The sequence below is a fragment of the Plectropomus leopardus genome, chromosome 24, assembly GCF_026936395.1.
Source record: "Plectropomus leopardus strain MGB_pleo_1.0 chromosome 24, ASM2693639v1, whole genome shotgun sequence".
Lineage (NCBI taxonomy): Eukaryota > Metazoa > Chordata > Actinopteri > Perciformes > Serranidae > Plectropomus > Plectropomus leopardus.
In genome coordinates, this window is record NC_142199.1 from 12342265 (window position 1) to 12365910 (window position 23646).

General features: G+C 38.6%; 1 long non-coding RNA gene across 1 annotated transcript in view; it reads right to left on the reverse strand.

The window, feature by feature from the left end:
* Nucleotides 1-3605: 3605 nt before the first annotated feature.
* Nucleotides 3606-23646, reverse strand: part of LOC148185506 (uncharacterized) — a 79305-nt gene continuing 59264 nt past the window's right edge. The window contains exons 3-4 of the long non-coding RNA XR_015775865.1: nt 10043-10147; nt 3606-3736 (exon numbers count right to left, since the gene is read on the reverse strand). This is a non-coding gene — a long non-coding RNA (uncharacterized LOC148185506). The remainder of the gene's footprint in view (nt 3737-10042; nt 10148-23646) is intronic.

Below are 23646 nucleotides of genomic sequence, written 5' to 3' on the forward strand. Positions count from 1 at the left end.
GATTTTATTCATACATTCTGTAAAAAGGCCATCATCACAGTTAATTAGCTTCAGTTGGCCTTATACATTATGTATCTTCTCCGATATAGAACAAAAGAGTAGATGGTGTTTCAAAAAATATGCCTCCAAATGCTTAACAGTGGTATGAAGGGTAATTATACACGCTTGTGTGTGAACTCTCTACTTTTGAAATTAAGATATGTGTGAACTTTCTTTCCCCGGAGGGACTACCAAAATGGCAGGCCTCGGTAACTGGACGGAACATATCATGTATACCAAAGGATGTTCCAGCACGCTAATGAGGAGAGGGATCACCGTAACCCTCTCACACAAAGGAAAGACTTAGATCAGAGGAACATTGTTCTAATTGCATCTAGTTAATATACAATAGGGTTTCTATGTAAACATATTATACTCCGGCTACAGCATCTAACAAATAGAGCGAGAGGATATTAAAGGGATAGGTCGCTGCCTTGAATAGTTAGTTTGTTTGTGTTGTTGTGTGACTTTGGAGTTTAAAAAAAAAGTTTGTGCAGACTCACAAGAGTCACACAATAACACAAATAAACTGTAACTAACTGATCAAGGCAGATTCAATGCTTAATTACTTTAACACTTTATTAACATTATGGAAGCAGGTAATTTTTTTTAACTGTAGTTCATTTAATAATTTTGCATTTTAGTAGTTTACAGTAGTTAAGAGGAGATTTCAAAATATTATGATACATATTGTGTAGTGGGATATAGAGTAAAAATATCATGATATTATTTTAAAGCGATATCACTCAGCCCTAGGTGAGTCATAAAATATAATCAAAAAGTCATTTTTGAGATTTTTCTGATACCACATGACTGCAGCAAAGGGCTGCGACGGTAACTCACATGTTTGCTACTTGCCTCTCAACAACGTAAGATCTTTGGACACTGGCAGCTCTGTAATAACCTATTGAGCTCATAGAGCCTGCCAACATTAAAGTAGAATCCTGAATCAATGCGTTAAAATAAATATATTATCTTCACTGATGTAAACTTATTCATGATGAGCAGTCATGCATTAAAGATAAATTTTGTCACCAGTGGATGTGCATAAACAACAGGGGAGTCTGATACACTGACATGTATCAACTCAAAGAAACCAATGCTGTGAAAAGACTCAGTCCGCCCATCAATGACACACAGACTATGAATAAGTACCTTATTCAAACCCACTTCAAAAATTCCTAACTATGCCATTAAGAAATTATCCAGATTACAGACATTATCCAGATTTAGGACATAGATTAATGTGTCCTGTTTGGATTCATGCTGTTTTAACACTACTGGTGCTGCGTTCTTTAAAACCACAACCGAAACAGCAGATGAATAAAGCTGTATCTTTTCCCTCTTCATGCCATGTAGTCGCAGTGCACAAGTCGTCCATCACAACAGACAAGATCAGCAGTGGCTGATATGTAGAAAAACATTTGCAGTCATGGATGGCCAACTCTGAATTTGATGTAAACATCACACCATTGCAAGTAATGTGTTGAAAACCAATTTTAATGTTCAAGCTCCGACCGGCCACCAGTAAACACTACGCCTGCTAAACTACAGCATGTTAACACTGTCACTGTGTGCCTGTTTCCAAGCTGCCAATCCTTTTATTCATACCCTTGCCTTATTTTGACTGCATACACAATAAATAAAATGAATGTGACAAAGATTTGCAAAACTCAGGTTTAGCCTTTTTTTTTTCCTTTAAGTCTTATCGTTCAATCAAATAATAAATTGCTAGGATCAATATATGCCATAACTATTTTAATTCAAAGTTTAGCTGATTCATACATTCTTAAACAATTTACTTCATGTCCTAAAATGATATCATTCTTCTTTGTTCAAAGTCCGTTCTTTACACTTAATTATTATACATTTTATATTGTCAAATATGTTCAAGCTGTGGTGGAATGTAGTGATACTCATGTACTCAAGTACTGTACTTAAGTACAATTTGTACTTTACTTAAGTCTATTCTTTTCATGCCACTTTGTACTTCTACTCCACTAAATTTCAGAGAAAGATATAATACTTTTTATTCATTACATTTATTCAAAAAATTAGTTTCTAGTTACTTTACAAATTAAGATTTGTGTATAAACACGTATGGAACAATTTTTTTTGATAAACATTACAGTCATTTTCTATTTTTTTTGATACATTTTGTATTTATGTTGACTTTTCTGGAAAGCTTTAGTTTGTAGTTACTTTACAAATTAAGATTTTTGCATAAAAACATACAGAACAATAGAACATATATATATACATATATATATATGATGCTGTGTTATAAATTAAAATATCAGTCAAAAGAAGTACAGTTGAAACAATTAAGCCATTTATCAATTAGACTGACAGAAAATAAAACAGCTATTATTTTTTTCTATAAACATTACAGTCATTTTCTATTTTTTTTTATTTTTATATATTTTTTTCATTTATTTATGTATTTATGTTGACTTTTCTGGACTGGGTACTTTTTGTTTTAATACTTTATGTACATTCTATTGATTATACCAACTTAATTTTACTTGTAAGTCATATTTTCAGTGCAGAACATGTACTTGTAACAGCCTTTTTCACAGTGTTCTATTAGTACTTTTAAATACGTAAATGATCTGAATACTTTGTGCAACACTGTCTTCAAGGGATGTTAACACGATAGATACCATTTTATTGTATTTTCTATATTCATGCACTACATTTAATTTCCAAATCAGAACAAAACTATAAATTCTAAGCAGCTCATATCATGTCGAGGGGACAAGGAAATTACTTTGTGAGCAGTGAGCAAAATGAGGGAACAAAATTAAATTATGAGCACAGAAATGAGTAATTTAGGGCACAGATTTGTAATTTTAGAGAAATAAAAGATTTATCCAACCCTTCTGATCTTTGTAGAGAATGACTTTGGAGGCAAGGCTCTGTCTACCTTATGCTGCTTTGTTCATCTGCTTCACTTCACTGAATTGTCGGTAATATAAAGGACTTGCCTTCCAACAGTTTGAGTGTTGCACAGTGACAATTGCCTCTGTCTGTGTATAGATAGAAACTTTATGGCGATATGAAGATTAGCAGATGGTCAGCACAACCTGGTGGAGCTGACCACCCACACAGCCTTGAGTGACGCAGGTATAGAATATTTCTGCTTCTGCTATACATCTTCTAATCAAAACTGTACTGTTGAATGTTGGCATTTGATATTAGTACCGCCAACAAATTTCATATTGTGTGGGAAAAAAATGATCTTGTCTGTGTCATAGGTGGAGAGTGGGCTTAGTTGGAAAGGGAGTTGGGAAAGCAACTATGCCATTCGCAATGCTCATACTCAGACACACTCTCTTTCAACCTCAAAGCGGAGACCATCTGACTATTACTCACATTTATTCACGGTTTCGGAATTGACAGCATGTGAGTGATTTTCTTCTATATTTTTGGAAAGCTGATTTTTTTTTCAGATGAAGCTAATATATCTGATTTTTTTTGTTGAGTCCAATGTATGTCTGTTCTCATTAGGAGGGTAGGGCAGCTACCCTTTGGGCGGTTGGGAAAGTAACTTAAATGGTTCCTACCTTGAAGATGAGATGAAATGAGAAGAGTGAGCTGAGGATCTGGATGTGAAGAGGACTTTGATGAGCTCATCCTGGGCTCTGGATGCTATGATTGGAGGTGAATGGGGTGGACGAGGGCGCGATGATTATGCCTAAAATGTCAGTTGACAGCAGACAGGAAAAGAGATTTAAAGTTCAATAGCAGCAACAGACTAGACATAGTGGCAAAGATTTATTGGTTAAATAGGAGAGTGAACGTCACTAATCAGCTGATTGGGGGAAGCAGTTGGTATGAGATGGAGAGAGAAGTGTGAATGCATGAAGCATGAAGCTGAGCTTCATTTACCATTTAGGCTGTTGGGACAGAAATCTTTAAAGGTTCCTACCTTGGTGCAAAGCAACAACAAAAAAAAGTAGACAAAAACAAGACAAATGCTTCCCCCTTATTAAACTGTAAAGTCACTGAGTGACGGTTAAATCTATTACAAGTTTTCAACTGCTAAGGTGATTTAAGACACAATGCAAAAAAAATCCAAGAACTTTATTTTGGCTTACATGTCCCAACCTACAGTAACCACTATCCGACCTTTGCCTGGGTGGCAGAATTTGGGAAAAAAACTGCACTCCTTGTACATTTTACAAAACTGTGCCTTTAATGTTTTCGTTTGACTCTAAAAAATGTGTTAAATTGTACAGTGTACAGTGTTTTAATTACTTTTTAAATTACAAATTCTTTGTCCCCTTCCTAACTGTGATAAAATGAACACAACTGTAGCTGTAAGCTGAGATCCACAGCTGGGACAACTGTCAAGCCCAACAGGTATAAATGAAAACCAAAAGGATTTGAAAAGACTGAGCTGACCTGCTTAAAAAACAAAGGAAGAGTAAAACAAAACATGAAATGCTTCTGTTGGTTTTTGTTCTTGATAGCCATCCTCCCCAAGTTAGGAATGAATATAGTACAGTCTAGTAATGCTTGATGTGTAAGTGAATCGCCCATTTCATTGCTCTATTTTGTTTGGTCATTAAGATAAATGTATGGCAAGATCAAAGATACAACTTACTACAGCATCAAAAGGAACGGTCTTTTGTAGCATGCAAGTTGTACTGTATCTTACTCTGTATCTTATACATTTTTAAAAGGACAGCATGCTGTGTGTTGTGGATTACAAAGTTACCAAAACACCCCGCATAGATCTACACAGGGTAGAAGCCGATAGAAATTCTACTGTGAACGCAGAGGTTATGTATTTTACACCGATAAAAGCTGGGTTTTATGAAATTCTTTCCAGGAAGGATCGATTTATATATTCATAAAGCAGCAGATCAAAATAAATAGTCTAGGAAACACAATATGGATGTACTTCAGAACATGCAGAGATGATACAGAATTGATTTATCTTTATGATGCTTCAGAGAAAAAAAAAAAAAAAAAAAACATACATGAGACTTCTGAAAGAGAAACTGCTTCTGAGGATGCTGACACCACACTGAAGCCACACGGCGGTGACAAATGAAGCAACCCACGCTACGCCGGACAGCTGGGCGTGATACATGAACCTCATTGTACACTACAGGCAACCGCATTCATTGCCGATTTAATGGTGTGTTTAATTAGCTTTTAATCATATTTTGATTCAGCCTCTTTCACTTCTGCGGAGTAAACCTGGATTTCTCCCGGAGTTCATTAACCTAAAGACGGATGCCCCGTCGCTTTCGATGACATTCCTTGGACCTCAGGTGACCGTCTTATTTCGATCAGTCGTGAAGATTTCGAAAAACACTGACAAGCCACATCGTGAAAAACATCAAATCAAGTCATCCGCATGAAAACGCTTCAGTAACCATGAACCCAAACACCTCTGCCAGCTGTATTTCTCCACTTACTGCTGAACCCCAGGTAGGTGCCAGACCACCATGCATTTCAAATTTGCTTTGTCTCCGGGATGTATAATGCAGGCAAGGTGTCGAAATGAGATAAACGTCATGCTCCGGAGGTAATTACAAATTCTCTTTCCAAGTCTAGGTCATTCCTCCAAACTCTCATAGAAGAGAAAAAAATATATAAATAAAACATTTTTAAACTTGGGCTGAGCCTGTCCTTTGTGAGAGTGGTTGTTAACTCCCCAAAGTCACTTTCCCTGTCTGTCTTAAGAACGGAGTTAGCGGAATCATTTCCGCCTCATTTCCTAGGCAACCTCTGAAACCGACTCCTGTGTCAGGCCAACCTGTGCTGACAGCCCCCCGCTGGAACGCACACACGCGTGCACGTGCACGCGCCTGCAGTCTGAAATCCAGCATGATGTCTTGGATCTTCTCCCTCTCTTCTCAAATCTTGATTGACTAGCTTCTGCTCACAGCCTGCCAACCCTCCAGGGTCATTTATGCTGCCGAGAGAAGAAAAGAGTTGGCGAAACGAGACAGATCAGAAAGAAAAGCCCAATAAGGGGAATGAATAGCAGAGGTGAAAGAAAAAGGAGAGGCCAGTCTCATCTCGAGCTGTCAACAGCCGCTGCTTTGAGAAGCTGAAAAGCTTGTCTCTTTTTCCTCTTGATTTTATTTTTTACTTAAGGAAGCTTCCTCTGAGGTTTTGTCATTAATTTATTTCTGTGCTGCTTGAAACAAACAAGAGTTTGTCAACCCCGGAGCCAGGGCCACACAGGAAGACGCTTTATATGGAGATTATTGTGCGAGATTTCAAGGGCAGATATAGTTTTTGTTTGAAGTATAAAAGAAAAATGATCACTGAATAAAATCTTTTCAGCATAATCAGCGTGGAGCCCTCTTTGTGCTCGTGATATCCATGCTTTAGTCAACGTTCGGGACTCAAAACTGGGTTCTGTAACTGATTATTCCCACACTCTGATCTCCAGCTCTCTCCAAATATGTTCACTGTGGATGGGCCACTCCAAGACATTCACAGAATTGTTGTCCTGAAGCCTCTCCAACCTCGACTTGGCTGTGCGCTTGAGGCAATTGTCCTAAAAGTTGAATCTTCATGCCAGTCTCATGCTGTGGGTGCTCTGCAGCAGGTTTTCTTCAAGAACCCTCCTAGATTTGACCCAGTTTACTAGCTAGGCTGAGGGTGCGGGGTGGTCTGACCCGCAGTTTGAAGAGTAAAAATAATTTTGTCAGACGCAGAATGAACAGTTGAACCACTGCTGCAGAACAACATCATCAGTAAATGTCACATCTAAGTAATTAGCGAAACCTTGCATAAACCACAATACAACATGACTCAAGTCACTTGAGTTCACAGAATAGTTTTGGTCGCACACTAAAAGAATAAGCAAAGACTAGGGATCTTGCAGGGTCACGATCCTCAAGACTTCATTTATTTTGAGATTATTTCTCATCCTCGCTGTTAGAAATATGACATTTTAACCCTTCCTAATGTGCACGCAAAAACACATAACTCCATAAACGCAATATAAAAGGCATCATATCTCAACAGTATTTGTCCTGTCGATTTGGCATCAATATAATCTATAAATATAAATGTGTTTAGAGTACAAACTTCATATTTTGGATTTTGTCACCTCAACTCAGTTATTGACTCTGTGCCAGCTGGCCACCAACATTATTAGACATTTAGATTTGGTTTAATTTACGTTAGGATGTCTAACGCTAATGTCGTTTTCACTCAGAATGCTGACAACAGATGATGTTGATGTTTTGTTGGTTTTCAAATTATGTTGTTTAGTAACAAAACAACTGTCAAATCACTTTCATGAGTTGCTTGTTGCAAGGCTGGCCTAATTCCAAACTCATTTTTTTAAAAATAAGGGGTAGGAAAAGGTTATAATTAACAGAAAACTAAAATAGAGAGATGGACTGTTGGTGTGCACGGAGAAGATGTAAATAATTATTGTGGGGAAGTGGCTGTGTGGAGATAGTTTAGGCAAAAAAGTATTTGAGTCACTATATTATTTGCTGTAATATTAATAATAAAATCAGTAACAACAGATGGATGAATGAAGGGTGTGTATGCCTGTGCTTCCATTTGGATGTCTACTTCTAAACTTTATATGTTTGCATTAGGTGTGTTTGTGTGGTCCTCTTTGTGTTTCTGTATTTGAATTAGCTCACTGTATATTGAAAAGATTTGAGACCCAAAGCTTAAAACAAAAAGCCATACTAGTCTTCAACCCCAACCACAGCTGACTCAAGTGACATCGCTTAAGGCAATATATCAAGATTTTCTCTGCAGCCACAAAAGGCTTTTTAAAACTTGTGTCACATATGCTCCTCAAGACCTGTAAACAGAGTTTGATGTGGAGCAAATGGGGCCTAAAAGCACACGGTAAAAACTTTTGCCAAGTTTTCTCAGAGGCTGCTTTACAAGCTTTAGGTGAGTGCTCTGCCTTTCACTCAGGAGCTGCTTCAAATGGGTCACTGCGCCATAAAGTCCTGATTGATTAAGAGCTACAGATGAGTTTCCCTCTGGCAGATTATTCCATCTCTGCAGACAGAGGGATTCTGAAGCTTGGTTAAAGTTACCATTATGTTCTTGATCACCTCCCCAGTTTGAATCATGGTGTTTTCCAGTCTCCGCCTTTTAACAACGGAGCTGCTGTGGTGGGAATATTGCCCCAGCAAATCTCTCTACTCCTCCTGGAACAATACCTTGACGTGATTCTATCTTGGAGGTTTCAAAGCTTTGTGTTTGCTGTTAGATGAACCGAATAAGCGTGGGCAGAATTTAGAAAAGTGTGTTCCTTTCTATATCTTGTCCAAGCAATTGCATTTGTCCCCAGTGAACTGCAGTCAAATTCTGGAGACATTTTAATGATCAAAAGGAAACAGGATGCATCTTAGATCAGCTGAGAGAGTCATAGTGAAGGGTATGTGAATGAGTTATTTCTGGGGAATTGAGGCTAGACTCACTTCAAAGAGATGCATTTAATACATTCATAATGAAATGTGAAACAATTTAAAGGCATCGGGATGGCTTTTGCGTTTTTTATGAGGAGATTGTCTCATTTAAGACTCTTTCATGACTTATTTTGATATTAAGGGTTTCTTTTCTCACTTGTTTTACACAAGGACATTGGACTCTGCATTTTGGTTTATGCGGTATAACTTCTCAAATAAACTCAGCGATGGAAGTGTTTAGATCCGTCAATTTAGTAAAAGTACTAACCCCAAATTTTAAATAAACTTCACCACAACTACTGCATTCAAAACCATAATTAAGTACAAAAGTATAAGCATCATAATATACTTAAAGTACCAAAACTAAAAGTGCTCATTTTGCAGGATGATATATCTTGCTGAGCCACGTCTATGATGCATTAATGTGTTCATTATTTTAGCTCATATTAAGTATTGATATATTTAGCTTAACCTGTTGCCATATATCATAATGTATGGTTGTATAAAAAAAGCAAGAAGCTGTTTTTTATACATTGGGGCTAAATAAAGTAACGGGGTAGGGGTTATTTAGGGAGTGAAAGACAGGTTTTCAGAGAGGGCATCTAAGGATCATTTCATCATGTTAACGTGTCTCTTTGCTTCCCTCACTCACTTACTTTCCTCGTGTCTTAGTCCTGCCCATGGGAAATGCAAGCAGAAATGTCCAGGAAGAGAGGTGAGGACGGAGGAGCTGAGGCTGCTAAATAAGAAATCCTTGGCTGCATAGCGTTTGTCTTAAGCGACTGGACCGAAACTGGGGTAAATCTTGGAAGGACATTTGTGCAATGCAGGGAGCTTCCGGATGTGAGAGTTAAAAATTGACATTAAGTTGGCATTCTTCTTGTTAAATCAGCCGTAACAATACCTCTTCAGTGAAAATAAAGATGTTGTGCGTGTTGACGATATTGATGTCAAAAAATCATTTGTGGGTAGCTGCTAAGCTTTAAGAAAAATGGAAAGTGATCCAGCTGGTCTTTGCGACAGTGGCTTCAACAATATTACCACTTCGCTAGTGGTGGGTAGGGTTGAAAAGTTGAAAATGTATTGCTTTCCATTTTAAGAAGAAATTTAAAACCAATTAACAGGGTCTTTTCTTAATATAAAGGAAATCTGTTGTAGGCCTAAAGAAAAGGCCTTTAATTAGTTAGATATGTGGTTACTTATTTACCTGCATTGTGTTATCTGCACGATAATACACCACCTATGTATGTGTGTATGTGTAAGGATGTGCATACTGTAAAAAAACAAAACAAAATTAGTTTAAAACTGCTGCTTTGTGTGATGTAACAATACTTTGCAATGAAATTAACCCATATATAATTTAGATTGATCACACACAAGGTGATGATGCATTAATTTGCAACTCACCGTGTAACTGTCTTCTATTATATTATCTATAAGTACTGTGAGATCAACGGTGTAAATAAAGAATAATATGGAGGAGTGTGTTTATACATCACTGAATGTTAAGAAAAAAACAAAAAAAACCTTATTGTGACTAATGGAGAGATTGATTAAAGACTTATGTGTCAGAGAAGACTTACGTTTCCTTGCTCAAACCTCCTAAAGAAGCCTTCTTGCTCCTCATCTCCTGCAGGTGCTTTTATGGGGTTGGCAGATTCTCCATGATGGCAGAAAGGGTATGATTTCTGTGAGAGACAGAGAGGAGGCGAGGAAGCATAAGTTATCGTACTAAAAAAGCACCCCTAGTGGGGAGAGAGTGAATGCCAAGGACTGAAAATATAAATTTGCCACTTCCACAAAACCAAACAATGACGGCATCATGCCACACTTGTCTGTGATTTTAGACAGTATGCCGGCATCACGGACACAAAAGAGATGTGATGGGCATGATGAGTAACAAAACAGTAATGGCCTCTAGTGTGACATATACCATACGCAGCACTTTCTAAACAATAACAATGGCAAAAACAACCAAAACAAACTTAAGATGACGGCTTTTTAGCAAGCACACAAGCCCATTATGACATAACTACATTACCAAGCACTTGAGCAACACTTTAACGGTGACAAGGTGATAATGTAGCTGGTCCAGGTCTTTCATTGTCTTTCAATGTGTGAATGCAGCATAGAACAAACATCAAAACATCTGTCCCATTAATATAGATCCCTATAGTTAATACCTCTTTTGCAGGCAAGGCGGCATGACGGCTCAATATTCCTGCCTTAAACTGGCAGTGTAATTGTGGCTCTAGTCTGATGCTGAAGGAGGAGAATGATCTTACAGTGTAACCAAGGAAGATTTTCTCTGGTTCTTCAAGATTTCCTGTTGCAGTTTCACAATTTCAGTCTCATTTACACAGCTGCTAGACGAGAGAAAGATGGAAAGATGTGATATAGCCAACGGTAATGCTTTTGGTGATAAGGCAATGAATCTGTCAGCAGCACAGCAAACATGCAAAACACTATTTAGGGTATATTAGGTGTCATTAAGGGCATCTTGCTGAGCAATTTTGCTGAAAGTGTCACCTATTTTATCTCACTCCCACAGTAGCACAGAGCTAAAGTACACGACACACATACAACCGACACAAAGAAGAAGAACCAAAATGTGTGCTATATGTTACAAATATTAATAATGTGTGGAATTAATTTGTGAGCGTTAATTTCGATGGAATCACATGTTTACTTTCACGTCAGCTCTCATTTTCATTTCCTCCTCCCTTTTATCAAGCTACGCCGGTGTCCTGCTGATTGTTCACGCTTTGAAAAAAAACCCCAAAATAAACAGAGCGAGAAGAGAGCAGCACATGGCAAAGATTTCCCTCCATGTGTCTTTTATTTTCTCAGCTGACACACACCTATGTTGACATACACACACACACACACACACACACACGCATATTGAGACTCAGGCTGATTAATACATAGAAACTCTCAGGGAGTATTTATTGTTAATTTCAATACACACACACATGCAGCTCCCACACTCACACTACTCCCACACTAATATTCATAAACACAGCCTCGCTTGGATCTCTTTTGGAAAGCCGAGTGTACTTTTAAGTCGTCATGCGAGTTGAAACTTTGCCCGTTCTTCACGCTCATTTGCCATTTCTCATTTGTACAAACCTCGAGACCAGCCTATCTGAATAACACAGTTGCTCCATTAAACTGCAAAACTAACACAGCGCGCATATTTGCTGGATTAAGTGCATTCTCTTGCTTCATAGGTATTTTAGAATGTACTTTCTTCTCACTGAAATGAATTTGAATTTGGCACCTCAGAGTCAAATAGGAATACGCGGCTGAAAGGAGTGAAAGGATGATAGCGAGGCAGCCGACGTCTTCTTGGCTGTTTAAAATGTAACATGAATTCTCATTAGGGTTGGAAGGGGCTGTTGCAGATGGAGTAATCCTTGGCAGCAGCAAGCGCGCTAATATTTCCAAAAGCATTAATACGTCAAGCACATTTGGGTATGTGTGTGTGTGTGTGTGTGTGTGTGTGTGTGTGTGTGTGGGTCTGGGAAGTAGGACGCCCGCAGAGGGAAGTCGACACACACAAACACTTGCGGCGCCGATGTGAGAGAGACAGACACCCACCTGAAGCTGAATCATCCGAAAAAAAGCGCCACTGTTGAGTTGCAACAGCCTGCGCGATTTCTTAATGCAAATTCAGGCCTAATCACACCCACGCTGACCTTGTTTAGAAGAGGAGGGGAGACATGGAGAGAAAGGTGAAAGGAGAGGAGGAAATCAGAGCGGCGTTGTAAGGAGGAGACGGCTGGGAGATAAATGGGAGAAGAAGAGGGAGAGATCTTATTTGCAGTTAGAAAACAGAATTACCTTACCATAGGGGAAGAGAGGAGAGAGTGACAAGGAAAAGGGATGAGTAACTGTGATGTCTAGCTTTTTATAAATTGTATATCCTACACAACACTGCAGGATTAAACCAAGAAGGGAGGTGGCCTCAAGCTAATACTGTGCAATAATGGGAAAATATGTTTTGCACTCATGCTTGAATAACCAAAAATTAATTCTCTGTTATTGGAATTAAAAGTTTTAAAACACAAAGGAATCCTCTGTTATATGTAATCTCTCATGCTGAACACTTCCCCTTCTCTTTTTGTGTATTTTACAAACTGTAATAACTTGTTAGGAAAATATCGGAGCATTTCTTTTGCAACGTCATCTTGTACCCGCTCGTCACATTCCTGGAGTCAGCAGAAGCCCCAGGTGTTGCTAAAATGATGCTGGGGCAGCCTTTTGTATTCTATCTTGACTCAAGAGGGGTAAGTGGATGTCAGAGGTTAGGTTGAGGCAACAAAGTGACTTGATTATGGTTTGGAGAAGATTGTGGTTAATGTGAGAAGACTCGTGTAAAGAGTCTGAGGTGCAGAGATCCCTAAAAAACACCTGGTTTTGCATGGCACAAAATGTAGGCTAGAAGGGCACATAAGTTACGTTAATGCAAAGAAATTACTTGGATATGGTTAGGATAAGATCTTGGTTGATATTTGTCACGTGAGGTGACATAATCAGCTGGCAGTCAGGGTTTGGAAACAAAACTACTTGGTTATGGTAAGGAAAACACTGTGGATGTGACAAAAAAAACCTTGTTCCCTCACCTCCCTCTCACTCTGAGTGGACTTTCATGCTCTTAAAACTATGTAAGTTGCTCTGAGCTTCTAAAAAAGACGCTGGTGCATTTCGCACAGAGGCTAAACGGTGCTGGGGGCACTGCCCAAGCGGCATATTTTGATGCTCTGGGAGTGAGATCAGGCTGTGTGTGTTTCCTGGTGAATTTCTGACCTTTGAAAATAAACAACCAGCTCTTAGAGCTGTATATGGCACCGGTCCAGGTACTGAACTCTGTGGCCTTGGGGAAATGCTAATCAGCCAGTGGGGACTGGTGAAAGGCCAGTATACAGAAGCTACGCCTGAGCTACTGTAGCCTCCAGCTAGCAGATAAGTCTACATTAGATGCTTAATATGATTCAAAACACTGATATAGTGCTCTCTGAGCCTGGTGCTGCTCCCTCGGCCAAAAACTCATGGAAATATACCAACAGGATGTAGCCTGTAGGGCATAAAGGTGACCACTGCTGATAGAGACTGATGACTGGAAGGGGATTGAATGCACAGGGTGGCCAGTATCTATGTGCCTGATGGGAATGTAAAGTTATAGTATGATATAACACATCATTTATATATGCTTTTAATAAATGTGTGGGTCTAAATGGGGTCACCTTGAAGCGATGTGTTTAATGTTTCAGTTAGGTGCAAAGGCAGCTTGTGAGAAACATAAAAAAAAGAAAAAAAAGAGGTGCTATATAAACAAAGAATGTCTCCAGTTTCATCAACAAACAAAAGGAGAAAAAAAAAGTTGAAGGTTAAAAGCATCACAGTCCTGCCCACACTGTTTGAGTGACAGGAGTGACAGGTGATCTCTGAAAAGTGCAGTGCAGAAATAGCAGTGAACATCAAGGACTCTCTCTCTCTTCACCTTTCTAGACAAACCTTGGCAACATATCTTTGTATTACTCAACTTTTACTGTCACTATCAAAACATCTACTTAGTTTCACTTACTTAACTTAGTTTGATTTTGTTTGATTGAATTAATTTACTGTACAGTTTTATTTCTAGTTGTATTCCTGATGTTTTTTCTAAGTAAAACCTTCCTTTAAATACTGTTTAAAGAGACAGTCCACCCGCAAACCAAAAATACACATTTTATCTCTGTAGAGATTTATGGTAATCTGAAGGAAGCGTTCATGTACTCGTGGACCAGTGGCTCATGCTCGTGACAGCCAGAGATGTAAACATTAATGCCATTCTCCTCAGCTGAACTGAAATGTTGTTGTGATGATGTACAGTGGTGCTGGTGATTTAGCAGTTGATGCATGCTTTTTTTCTGCACAGTCATACAGCTGGTAGTTGTGGTTTGGCATAAAGAATACAGGTCTTACATGAAACTACTCACAACAGGTTTGTGGTTCATCCTAAGTGAGCAGGTCATGATTTCTGGAAAGAGGCATTGCTGTTTAGTTTGTTTGAATGTGCGTTATTGGCACTTTGAGCACCACAAGCTAGTGTGGTGCCACCTAGTACTATTATATTGAAAAGGAGACAGACTTCTCTCCAAACAATTTCTCCAATACTCAGCAACTCACACCAAAACAATCTAGAGTGATAAAAAGCATGTCAGGTAACAAATTAATTAAATTTGCATTCAGTAATTAGCTGTCTATATAATGTAGCAGCATCCATTGCTACCAGCAGAATTTGATTTTATCTGCATTCAAATTAAAATTTGAATTTGAAGTATTTTACATCCAATCGTTAAGTTTACTTAAAATTTTGTTATATTTACTTGAGTTTTAGCAACTTCAGTAAACCAAGTTTTTTGTGCTATATCTGTATTCTGCTGTTTACAAACTGTTTTTTATTACATGTTAACAAAAGAGAGCTTGCAGAAAGCCTAACTATAACTTGGCAAAATCTTCTTTGTTGTGATCAAGTCAAGTCAGACTAACTCGGTTTACTAAAACTGCTTACATTTAAATTTCACTTGTCATTTTTAACTTGCAACAACTTCACAACATTAAGTAAATACAGCTAAATTTCTAGTAAACTTAACACGACAAGGCAATTTCAAGGCAATTGGATCAACAACAAAAATTGGCTGTAACAGCATAAAGTCTATTTAAATAAATTCAAATCTTGAAAAAGGCCATGCGATGCCATACCTAGCTGAACCATAAAGCAATATTATTTTGTCCCACAAACTTTAAAACTCTATGAATTTCTATGCAAATGATTTGTCTTTGTCTCGAGGTGGACACCTTAATCACGACACTATGCACGGCTGCTTGCACATCATGGATCTCCCAGCTTCTGTAGATTCTAGATGAGGAGTAGACTATGCCCAAAAACACATAATTTAATCAATTAAATCACAAGCAGAGTGTCACTTTTAATTTTTTACCACAGCTCTGAAAAACATTAGCATCATATGCCTCACAGAAGGGAGAATTTTGTTCATTATACATCATTTTTAAAGCAAGACAAAGATGTATACATGAGCACTCCAAGGGCAGTACTTAGAGTACAGCCAGCTCACTATTCCCCTCTCGCTCTGGATGCCCATTAGGCCTAAAAGCTATTGATTGATAAGCTGTAGCTCAGTAACGATCTAAAATTGCAAAATTTAGATTTCCAACCACAGGCATATAGTCCACCAACCCCCACATGGGAGGTTGAGTGCACAGAATATAAGAGTACAAGAGCTGGTTGGAAATGTATTGGAATACAGTCTCACATATCTAGGCCTTACCATGCAATTTCTCATTCCAGACACTTGACCAGCTTCAAAACAAGACATGTCAGTGGCAGAATAAAGACAAAAAAACACATTCTCTGTGTTCAGCCATGCATTCACAACACACTCTGCTACTATTTTCTCACACTCTGAAATCTACTATGCACTGTAATTGCACGGGGAGACGACTCTGGGATCGACACAGGAACAAAACGCTTTGCTTTGCGGTGTTTAACACAAACAAAAAAAAGTGCCTGCCATCTCTCTGTCTCTCTCCCTCCACCCCTTCCACTTTTCCTCGTCCTCAAAATCATCCACCATTCCTCTCTTACCCTTCTATCTGCTCCTACTATTGTTCCCCATCGCTGTATTTCTCCCCCCTCGCTCTCTCTGTCTCAGTGCTGAGTCGTCTATAGAATGTTAAAAGCCTCTAACACTGTGATGTCCCTGCAGAGCCTGATGTCCTGAGAGCGGAGGCTGAGTTGAATGCTAAATGGGCCGCGGCACAGTCGCTGACGCTTGCCACTGCCGGGTCCTGTTCGATACACAACCTGTGGCCCTGCCAGATGTGTGTAAAAGTGAAATAACGGATGTGAAGGGGGGCAAGTGTGTCAAAGAGAGAGAATCAGTGGATGATGGCGAGTGTGTGGGGAGCTAAATAGGGTTACAAAGGGGATGGCAAATGAGGCATTGTCCAGGCTCTCCTGTAAGCCATGTTAATGATGATGTGTGAGGAGAGCTAGGACTAAGACTGCTCTGTAGCTAAAAAAAAAGGAAAGTGTTTTTTATCCCCATACTCTAAGTGTGGCTGTTAAAATTAAACATTTATGTTATGCACACAAGAATGACTTAAGATAAAAAAGTCCACATTTATTTAACAGACAAAATTTCTGCAGTCCTTTCCTGTATGTGTGTGTGTGTGCAGCTATAACTTCAGACAAAATATTAGCAGAGTGGCCTTTACATCACAAGTGGGTTTGTCATTATCTTCTCCCTTTTTAGTGCACGGATACGCAGCCACTTTTCCTGGCAAACAACAGGTGTTTGAAACCAAAGATCAGGTAGCTTTGATGAAATGAAAATTTAATTTACAGAGCGGAGAATTGTCTTTTTCTTTTCCAATTTTAATTTATTTTTTCATCCAGGATGAAAATTGAGTAAATTTACTTTCAACCTCAGCTCCATGTCGGATCTGCTGGAACATGGTGTTAAACCACAAAATTAAATATGTCCAAAAAAGGAGTCTTGTTTTCGGGATTGGTTTCATAATCATTCATGTGTCTATTTGATTAATAACAAATTGTCAGCATGAAACAGCGACTACGAGGAGACTATATTTGTCATAATTCAAAAATATTAAGAAATACTTCATATTTCTTAATATTCTTCAGTCTTAGCATTTTGCTTCCTACATGGTTTATTTCCCAGTATATTCAAACCAAACTTTCAAAATGTGTAGTCTCTCTATAAGGGATACCTATGCTATTTAGTGACCTAATGTACCTCCATAAAGTTGAAGGACTCAGAAGAGACACATTTTAAAAGGAAATCAAAATGAATGCAGTTGAAATAGTTAAAATATCCTGACTTTAATTCCTCAGTAAGTTAAACTTCAGGAATGAGAAATGATGCCAAAGCTTAAGTGTCTATAACTGCAATATCTCTAATGGCCACATGTGGCTGACTCCAAGAGTGAGTTCATTTCCATAGACACTCATGTTAAAATGCTTTGTTTTTCAGCAGAAATATACAAGATTACAGCCATTTTTGCAAACAAAACATTGCATTAGCATTGCAACAGTTCACCATAGATGCACCACACTAACTAAGCTAGCCTTCTCTCCTCTTGCCCAAATATGGTCACCTCTGGCCCCAAAGATCCAAGATGATGGTGCCCAAAAACCCAAACTTGCAGCTTCAAAATGAGAGTCCACAAAAAAAAGGGTGATGTCATGGTGGCTACATCCATTGTTTTATAAAGTCAATGGTCAGTCTCCCCAAATCCAGGATCCTACACTTCCCACAATGCAACTTGAAAGCATTTTTGTTCGTCTCATTCTTAACTAGTGAAAGCCTACATCCTTCAAGTTCCTTGCCCTCATTTTTAAACACAGGATATCTATTAAACATGTGCTGTGTGCAAGGACGTTCTCGGATTTGACAAAGCTTCTCCAGAGCCACAGAAGACATCGCACATACATTACATTACATTACATTACTCCTCTTTTTTTTTTTTTTACAGGTTGTGTAGTACCCCCTGTGACTGGTAGATTGAATTTGACATATACAATCAGTGGAGTGCTTCTTTAAATTAAAGCCAGCAAGTCATAGGCAGCAACAACTAAAGGCTGACAGGTTATCATCAAACACTATCATGATTTATTATATACTGGAAAAAGACCCCAGCCTGTTATTAATACAAAAAATGAAAAACTTCAGGGGCCAAGTAAAAATTCTAAATAATAAATGAAGCATCATGAAAATATCAGTGCTGTGGCAAACAACAGCCAAATAAATGAACAATGTGTTTCTGAAAACAACTGTCATCCTCATTCCATCACTTGGACACAGACCAGCGCAACGATTTAAAAGCAAATGATTGGCCCCAGCAGCCGGCACAGCATGTGGCAACCTTGACCAAAAAGCAAACTGAGGAGAAAATTTAAAAAGAAGAAAAAAAAGAATGGTTTGGAAACATCTGATGTTACGGCCAGTGAGTCATCAGGATTCTGTCAGAAATACCAGACAGCCATGGCCTGTATGGCAAGGATGATAAGATCCTTCAAACAATACAGGCTTCCAGACCCATTTATGTCAGGTAGCTGAAACATTTAGACTCTTTTTGTTTTATTTTTATCATTTTTGTTTTACATGTTTGAAGAATGAAATGTGTGAATTTATTAACCAGTTAAAAAAGTTAAAGAAAATCACAGGACAATATATATCTCAATTTCTTTTTGAGCATTGGACACCAGCCTCTCTGAAAGCTCCTGTCATGATATAATCTGACGAGTAGCACCAGAAAGTCCACCAAGTCAATGTTTTGCAAATTGCAACTGAGACTCAAGTCTTTGCTCTCAAGTCATGAGCCAAGTCAAGACTGAAAAGTCCTAAATTTTAAATTTCAAGTTGCAAACAGAATCAGAAACCAACTTTGGGAAAATATATATTTGATGTGCACTTTGAGTTTTGAGTGTGGCCCTTGTCCCACACAGTAACGCAGAGGGGCAGGCTTTATGACTTATACAGTAGCCACCCATCAGGGGGGTGATTGAGAAGTTTTGGCTCCACTTTCAGTATTTTTGAGTCAAAAGGCCTTATTTGATTTTGCCAAGTCAAGTCTGAAGTCATGAAATGTATAAATCAAGTCTGACTTCTGACACAATGTGACTTGAGTCCATAGCTCTGAGTAGCACATTTATATTTGAACTTTACTTTCCCCAAAAACCCCAACTCCTCCAGTCACACGTGTGGGAGGAGCCAGGCCCGAGTTTGTCTCTCAAACAACCGAGTAAAATCTTTATTTGACCACAGTTGGTTTTCACGGCCTGGTAAAAAGAGAGATGCATATGTAAGATGTTCTTAAATAATGACTAAATATGAATGTAGAGGTTGCTAAAAATGCATAGGCTGGGACCTGGGGATAGAAAATGGTAGCAGAGAGCTTTTAATGCAGCCTGGTGACAAATGCACCATCCGTATATGAACAAATACAAACTTCTCTCAAGAAGATGCATTTACACCTGGGTGCACACATACACTGACTCCTGCCTACGCACACTTTATTGCGCACACACATTCACACCTAAATGAACAGCTGCTGTGTTAAGCATTATCTAAATACAATCAGGATGCACTCACCAACAGCACAATTTGCATCTCTCTCACTCTGTCTCGGCATTTCGCCATGGCTCGTCAGCACTTTAGTAAAAGGGCTTTTCACGCACAAACACAATAAAGCCCCCAACAGGCGTCTCAGGTGGGTAGCAAAGCTGTAATCCTCTTTCCATCTAAGCACCTTTTTACTGTAGGTAGAGGAGAGAGAGAGAGAGCTGAGAGACAGAATTTGTCACCCCTTTCCTTCCCTCAGCTGCAGGAGTATTTGCATAGCATATACACAAGGTGCGAGGATTGATTTAATTGGCTATCTTGTCTTCTTCACCAAGATATGATGCTGGGGGAAAAAAAGAAATGAGGTTATGTGGCGTGTTTGAGAGAGAAATAAAGATTTCCAGCCTTTTTGATAAATGTGTGTGTCTGCCTGTCTGTGTGTTCCTGCTTACGTGGCTGTCTGTTTGTGTGTGTGTGTGTGTGTGTGTGTGTGTGGGCCAGTGTGTGCAGCAGTGCTCGCTTGTGTGCGAGTGTATTCACATGTGCGGGGAATTTGTGTGCGTCTCTGACAGGAACGAAAACGTTTTTTTTTTTTCAGAATGAAGCGGCGAGGCCCGAGACAGGAACACACACTCTTTAGCTGAGAACACAGGCCTCATTTAGGTTAGCACAGGATTAGCCACGCCGAGCCGCACAAGCACAGGAATTAAAATGCAAATGAGGACAAGGATTGCACAAGAGGAGTGCAACAAGACGAGGATAAAATAGCACGGGGAAGGATGGATGCTATGTGTGCCGTATTGGTATTATTTATATTGTTGCTGTTTTTAATTGCTACTGTTGTGGAGATGTCACACTAGCTGAAGCAGATCGAAACATGTATTATATTAACAGGACTTAAGATATCAAGCATTAAATGATTTTTGCTTAATAAGAAAATATTCGCAATTAAAGTGGTTGTTGTGAACAAAGAAGGAAACAGACGAACATACAGTAGACTGCTGGAGCGCTGTTTCTGCTCGGAAAATGCCATTTAAATGAAATAATCCCAATTTGTACGAATTGTTGGCTACTGGCTGCAGCCTGGAGGACAGACAACATTTGTGGCAGTTAGAGACTGGCGGCTCCTTTGTTCAGCAAGGTAAAATGACTGTTTTTGTCATTTGGCTTTGTAGAGAGCATAGAAAAGTTTTAGTTTTAGTTCAGCTCACAGGCGGAAAGGACTATCTGTTTGGGAAGTAATGATCATATAACTGGATATATGACACTTGGATCATACTGCACAAGTTTGTAACAGGGAGCTTTGATATTGTTATGCTGTTGTTAAACGTGGACCCCTATGACTTCGATTTCTCAAGAATTTTCTCATATTTTAAATACCTCATTCACCCTGGAGGCATGCGAGAAAAAACAAGTATTCTTCACAAATTAGATGCAACAGGGGGTGAGTAATTGATATACAAATGATCATTTGAGCGGTTTTCCTTTAAGCAATACAGGCAAATGCATACATGTACTTTGTGATTTAAATGATATAATTTACTGATGTGTTGAAGAAATGGAGCCCCATTGGAAACATCCATTCTGAGCAAAAGTTGCAGTGCAGGCAGAGGTCAAGCTCATCTAATAGGCTAGACTATGAAAACGAAGCCAAGCAAGCTTTCATTTCCTGCAGGCATGTGGATGCAGCACAAGCTGGCCAAGTTTAACAGGCTGGCTTTGTAATATGTCTTTGCAAAATGCATCATAAATGAAGACACCATCATGAGAGTGATGCATATTTCATATCACATTAGTTAGCTTGCTATAGACTGAGACAAATTTATTTAATTGACTGTGCCACTCAAAGGCTATGGGCAGCTACCAGCAACTTTTAAGGTGGAATGTTTTCATGCATGTTAGTCAATGCATGAGTTGAAGTCATGAATCAATCAACACACCTTAAATGTCAATATCAAAAATTGGTTTGATTTCTTTTGGAAAATGGGGAGAGAAGGCAACAAGCAATTTAACAAGACATCGCCCAAAAATTAGCAAAATAATTAGCAAAAAAAAGATATAAGAAAATCACCTGAAAATAAGCAAACAAAACAAAAAAACAACATTAAAAGAATAATAATAATGATAATAATAATAATCTGTTTCATATATTTTATTTTATTTTTTCTGTGACATAATTTTAAATATCAAATTATTATAATATATTATAAATATATTGTCATATGTGGACATTTTCCCTTGTTTGTTAGATAATTTTCTACTAACCCTCCCCTCTTTTTGAAAACTACTTTTAGTAACATTTCTTGCCCAGTCAGTCAGTGACTTTTTCACATTTTTGAAAGAGATCAAACCAATTTGCTTGGGTTTCAAAAGGTCAAATAGCTTGTGAAAGGCCTCTAAATTCAGCACAAGGGATGTAATATTACTCCAGGTTTCAGGGGGTTAAGCACTTGAAAAATGAATATGAATTTCAACCAGATTAAGTGAACTGTGAATATTCTATTTCTTCACTGGAAAAAAAGAAGTGGTAGAATGTTTTTCTGGTGTGCTCCGGCAGCATTACACCTATGTTCATAACAAGAGAAAATGTCAAAAGCTTGTCACCGTCCTGCTTTTTAATGTAATGAACTATGTAAGATAATGTATACTAATATCACGATGCAATATGTGCAAGATAATTAACACTGAGCAGGAAGCAGGATAGAGCCACACTGGTTTCTGATCACTGTCTGTGCTGCAAAATATACTGCACTATTCCCACATATCCCACTGGTGCATTTCTACAAAACAATATCTTTCAGGTGTAATAAAAGTGTTCCAAGCGCTGTTTATGAGTGTTATGGGCACTGAAATTGTTTTTGTTATGTATTCTTTTACTTCACATTCACACAACGTAAGCAAGAAAAGCCGTATGCTAAATAAGCTGTTTACTTTTGGGAACCATCGTGTTCATTTATGACCTCAGTCATGTGTCTTTGTCTGTCTAGGTAATACCTACATGTTTGAGGTTCTGTTGTCGAGATGCAATGCATCATTCTGTGAGACATTATCTCATGAGTTACTAATAAACCCAGTGCATTTCCCCAAATGATTCCAAAACATGAGCGTTTTAATATGAAGCCAAGTATATTAAGAGTTTTCCGCCTTTAACGAGATATAAGATAAGATAGGGTTTTCTTATTGAATTTTTAAACTACTCTGTATCGGAATGAAAAGCCCTCACAAACCACAAAACATCAGTGGAAGGGGAATAACTTAACGACCTCACAGTGTTTTTTCGACTGTATCTGTTTTCTGATTAAATCCCTCCAAGATTAGGCATTATTGAATAGGGGCTCTCTATCATAGGATTGACATTGAGAAGGGTACGCAGCACTGAGGCAATTATAAGTTTTCACTGCTTGCATCTGCCCTCCAGCTAAAAACACAGTGGCAAATTAATCATCTTAAAATGGCCAAAACTAAAGGTTAGCCATAATCCTCCACATCATTGTCCATACGCGAGCATACAGACACACACAGTCACACACAAGCTCCTCTCCTACTTGTCTCCTCTCGTGTCCTCTGAGTGGACATAATGAAAGTTAATGAATAAATCCATAACTTATATTTTAAAAATGGGACACCCTGCACAGGCAGGAAAGGACAGTGCACTGAATATGTGCATAGATTTCAATAGGGCAAGAACACCGCCTTGGGAGGGTTCAGGGGAGCAACCAAAACAGCGGCCAAGAGAGCAGCAGTGAAACAGCTGGATGGAGAAGGAACAGGGATGAACACAGCACTGAACAAAACTACCCAACCACTTAGGTTATGGCTTCAGCAAGGGTTTGATTAATTGGGTTTCAAAAGGCCAAGGATGCAGAGACAACACTTTTTTTCCGCTTCAACAGAACTTGATTGTTCACTCATGAGATTCTGTGAGTTCAGACAGTCAGAGAGACAGTGAAATTTCAGAATTACAATTTGTCCTGCTCAGAAAAACATTCACAATTGATCCTGGAAGGTCTGGTGGAAACTGCTACATCTAGCTG